This window comes from Nelumbo nucifera, chromosome 4 (genome assembly GCF_055504915.1).
Source record: "Nelumbo nucifera cultivar China Antique chromosome 4, China Antique-T2T, whole genome shotgun sequence".
Taxonomy (NCBI): domain Eukaryota; kingdom Viridiplantae; phylum Streptophyta; class Magnoliopsida; order Proteales; family Nelumbonaceae; genus Nelumbo; species Nelumbo nucifera.
In genome coordinates, this window is record NC_142652.1 from 77,390,237 (window position 1) to 77,395,497 (window position 5,261).

General features: G+C 48.0%; 1 pseudogene; it reads right to left on the reverse strand.

The window, feature by feature from the left end:
- Window positions 1-2,424: 2,424 nt before the first annotated feature.
- LOC104605172 (granule-bound starch synthase 2, chloroplastic/amyloplastic pseudogene) lies at window positions 2,425-3,444 on the reverse strand (annotated as a pseudogene).
- Window positions 3,445-5,261: the final 1,817 nt, after the last annotated feature.

Consider the following 5,261-nt stretch of genomic DNA (forward strand, 5'->3'; position numbering starts at 1 on the left):
GTTACCAAAGATGGGGTCGTCTTTAGGATAATCCAGGGGCTTTGGGCTGCCCAAGGACAAAAAGGCTATTTACAGTATGAAGCAACACTGCTCAATCAGTATTTGCAACAACTCAGTGCCGTCACCGGGGATCTGATCAAATCGGTCGTTGATATACACTTCTTTAGCTTTTTCCCTCACTTTGTTCACCGCGTCTCTGTATTTTTCGTGAGCATCAGATCCGGTTTTGTCCTTGACATGTTTCCAGGAGTGAGTCACTTTGTCCCGCGCGGAATTGTCGAGTCTAGTAGAGAACTTTCCGATCTCCCTTTCTCTCCTCCCCTATAGCCGCCGGAAGAGCAACCCCTCCTCCTCCACTTCCACTGCCGCCTCCGCCTTCAAATCCGTCACCGACTTCCACCGCTGCAACCGATTGCAGCGGAGGATTCGAACTCAGCGGCGGCGAATTCACCATCGGCCTCTCTCCCTCTCTTTCCATCTTTTATTATTCGTTTTCTTTTTCTATATCTGCTCCTTCCCACAGTTGTCGCGCCCTCTGTCACCGCCGATCCAATTGCTGCCCCCCTTTGTACTTCCGTCGAATCAGTCGCTCTCCTCAACCCAATTCGTCTCCATCATCTTCGCCCATTCTTCCATCAGTCCAGCGGACAATAGAAGTTGAAAAATCACTAGATCTTTAGTGAAGAAAATGAAGGATCTGGGGAGGGATTTGAAGGAATAACTGTTGGAAAGGGAGAGAGCAGGACTTTGTAGAATATGCTGCATTTGGGTTTTGAACCACTCCTTATAGAGGAAGAAGAGAGATCGGGGGAGAGAGAAATATGGATTACCGTCGCTACTGTTCATGTATCGTGAGATCAGGAAGGATGAACAGTGTTTTTTCTCCTTTCAACGGAAACCTAACGGAAGAAGATTTTTGTACAACGGTCATATTACAGGGGGTCTTTATTATAAAACAAAGTACAGGTGATCTTTGTCACAGACTCCATATTACAGGGGTTTTTGTAATTTATTCAAAAAAAATAATTAAATCAGCTAAACTAATGTATAATTTGATTCAATACACCTTTTCATTCAATATGTATTAGTATAAAGCACCAGTTCAATCAATTGATGTTGGCATTAGAGAGGCATTGATTTTCCCTACGAATCGCAGCGTACGGTCAATACGTACTGATTTAACTTCATCATTGCTGAATTGGCCGTGTTTCACTGATGGTGGCAAGGGAAGAGCCCGTATGAGACCGGATCTGCTCTTTACAGCTTCTCATATCGATCTCACATTCACATCCTACCGGAACATTTTTCGTACTTATAAGTTATTATTCATGTGAAATATTTTCGATGCACGGTGGATGTAAGCAGATCCTGTTTCAGCCCGTATCTACAATTCTACACCTTGCAGCACCAACCACAAGTGAACTGATGTGTCACGTATTGGTTACGTTGCGAGTGCTACACAGCCGTGTGAAGAAAAACTTTGGCTGTCGACGGGTGATAGGAATTCCTGTTATATTTAACTTTAAGGATAAGTGGACTGCAATCCATCTCAGAAATCTGAATTGCAGCCCCCCTAGTCTACTAGTAGGAATTGGGATTTGCTCCTTACACATCACATTGGAAACATCCCACCGTGCATGGGAAACATCTCTCGTAGATAATAACATATTAGTACATGAGATGTTTTCAATACACGGTGGGATGTACCTGTGAGGTCGTGTTATGGGCCCGCGTGTAGGATCTCGTCACGGGTTGGTCCACGGGGAAAAAACCCTGCTTTCCCTTGCGCCTTCCCTTGCGTGCAGACCCTATTGTGGGAAACCAAATGGGTGATTTGTCCAAGAGACCACCCGAACTCTCCTCACTCTTTTCTTGACTGGAAAACTGAATGCTTTATTTCAACTCGTAGCTCCTTAAATAGGAAATTGCAAAAGGGAATTCCTTGTTGGATTCGGCTAGGCTAGGGTAATCCAAATCAAACTCAAACTCCTAATTACCTACTCCTAATAGTAATACAACTCTTACTTAAGATAAGATAAGGATAAGGGATAAGATAAGATAAGGGATAAGGGATGGTGAAGCTGGCGGTGAGTTGTGAGCAGAGCTGATGTGGTAAGATAAGTGTGGACCCACCCTGATGAGCTGTCATGTGGGCCCTGCCCTACTGCTGCTGTCGGGCGGTGTGTGCGTCTCGTGGTGCTGTTGTGGTGCGGTGCGTGCTACTGCCGTGCGATGTGTGCTGCTGCCGTGAGGTGCGTGCTGCTGTCGTGCGGTGTGTGCTGCGCGCTGTCGGAGGTGCGTGCTGTTGTGCGGTGCGTGTTGCATGCTGTCAGGCGGTGCATGCTGCGCGCTGTCGGGTGGCGCGTGCTGCTGTGCGGCGCTGCCGGGCGGTGCCCGCTGCTGTGTGGCCTGCTGTGCGTGCTACTACCTATGACTGCGCCGTAGTACGCTGCTGGTCGGTGTGTCAATAACATCACACCCCTCCCGGACCACGAGCTTGTCCTCAAGCTCGAATTCCGGATACGTGGCTTGGAACTCTGCCAATGGATCAAACGGTTGCACACTATCTCTCAGTCCACCAACAACATGAACAACAGGGACAGCCCCGTAGCTCAGTGCATAAAGCTGGTTCAGTCCACATGGCTCAAATCTAGAAGGCATGAGTAGGATGTCTGCACCAACAATTATTCGATGGGCCATTTTCACAGAGGAACCAACCCAACCCCTGACTTTGTCATGGTGTTGACTCTCAAAATGTTTGAGAAGCTGTTCCCAGCCAGGTCTCCCAGTGCCCCACATGACTAGTTGCACATCCTGGTCCACCATCCAAGGAATGGACTCAACCACGAGATCAACACCTTTCTGATGGTCAAGCCTGCCAATGAACCCAATCAGAGGAACATTCTCCTGAAGAGGAAGACCAAGCTCCCTCTGTAGAGTTGCTTTGCATTGAGGCTTGCCAATCTGAAGAGTCTCCGCAGAGTAATTGGTGTAGCCATCCGGTGCCAGGTAAACATCTAACTATGGGTTCCCTTCGTTTGCATCAATCCCATTCACGATGCCCTTCAGCTTCCAATCAAACTCATTTATTATTTGAGGCAGACCCCAGCCACCTTCCTTAGTTTTCAGCTCCCAGGCGTAACCATGGCTTACAGTGACTACACGATCTGCTGCTCTCAAGCTAGCTGCAAGGACATTGAAGTGTTCCCCACCTCATGGGTCATGTAGTTTGTAGTAGTTTTGTGGAAGATCCACATAACGAAAATCGCATACCGGACCACGACACCGGTGTGCTATGTTGTGGATCACAAGAACGCACCGGGTATGCTTACAAAAGAGAACCTCAAGAGCAGCCTTCATATCCTGCCCATCCACCTTATTTCTCTTGCGCACTCCTGTTTCTTGGGCTTCTGCACAGTTACCATACCGTGGTGCCACAACCATAACTCTATGTCCACGTCGAGCCAAAGCCTTCGGTAAAGCCCCAGTAACATCGCCAAGACCACCTGTCTTCGACCAAGGAGCGCATTCTGCAGGTACCAATATAATGTTCGTGACATTGTCCCCGGCCAAAGGAGGAGACTTTACAGTTTCATCCTCCGTGCGCTAATCCTTGGGAATAACTACGGCTGTAGGGGCAGCGATCTGCTGTTCGCTGGATGCCTCTGCCCAGTCCGGACGGCGATTGTTTGTGTTGGCAATTCCCTCAGAACTCCTTTCTTTGTTGGAGAGGAATGCTTCCAGCCGGCATCGCAGCTCTCGGACATCTTCCTTGACTTCACAAACCTCCATGTTGGTTTCTACTAGCCTATGTTCCAATTCGTTGATCTTGGATGATAGATGCTCCATATCGCCCGTGACGTTTGTCTCTGATACCAAAATGTTATGGGCTCGCGTGTAGGATCTCGTCACGGGTCGGTCCACGGGGAGAAAACCCTGCTTTCCCTTGCGCCTTCCCTTGCGTGCAAACCCTATTGTGGGAAACCGAATGGGTGATTTGTCCAAGAGACCACCCGAACTTTCCTCACTCTTTTCTTGACTGGAAAACTGAATGCTTTATTTCAACTCGTAGCTCCTTAAATAGGAGATTACAGAAGGGAATTCCTTGTTGGATTTGGCTAGGCTAGGGTAATCCAACTCAAACTCAAACTCCTAATTACCTACTCCTAATAGTAACACAACTCTTACTTAATATAAGATAAGGATAAGGGATAAGTAAGATAAGGGATAAGGGATAAGGGATAAGGGATGGTGAAGCTGGCGGCGAGTTGTGAGCAGAGCTGATGTGGTAAGATAAGTGTGGACCCACCCTGATGAGCTGTCATGTGGGCCCTGCCCTACTGCTGTTGCCGGGCGGTGCGCACATCTCGCGGTGCTGCTGTGGTGCGGTGCGTGCTGCTGCCGTGCGGTGTGTGCTGCGCGCTGCCAGGCGGTGTGTGCTATGTGCTGCCAGGCGTTGCGTGCTGCGCGTTGTCGGCGGTGCGTGCTATTGTGCGGCGCTGCCGGGTGGTGCATGCTATGCGTTGTCGGGTGGCGCGTGCTGCTGTGCGGCCTGCTGTGCGTGCTGCTGCCTATGACTGCACCGCAGTGCGCTGCCGGTCGGTGTGTCCATAACAGGTCGGTGTGAGGCGCCCTGTGTGAGTAACAGATCCGGTCTACTAATACCCCCCCCTCCTAAACCGCATCCTGCCTGAGAATTTGACATCAATCCACGGGTAGGATTTAGTCCACCCCTAGAAATTCTAAATCCACCCTAGGGGTGGAATGAACTATAAAAACCCGCTGCATTTGGTTTGAAGGAAAGAAAGGAAAAGCTAGGTAAGGAAAACTTTATAAACCTTGTATAGGTTTCCCTGCCTTTCCCTATATTTTCCTTCAAACCAAACATAGCCTAAACGTGGTCTTTAGCAATGTTAACGAACATGAATGTTAACATGTGGTACTTAACCTTTAACGTCCAAATCTGAAAATATTTGTTTTTCATTTCATTCCTAATATTAAAAAAAAAAAAGGAAAAACCTTCAAAGTTGAAACCTAACCAAATCAGAAAAGCCTATCATCGTCCTTTCCCCTCTGGTTTCCTTGTGCCCAAACCAAATCAGATAGGGGGCCACACTAATCAAATCAGAACCTATCGTCGAGTGATTAATTACATGGTGTTTGGAAACGTGGACACTTTTTGGGATAGATTTTCAAGAAAAAAATGCTTATGCTTCCAAGTGTTTGATCAACATGCTGTTTGATAAGGTGATTTTCATCAC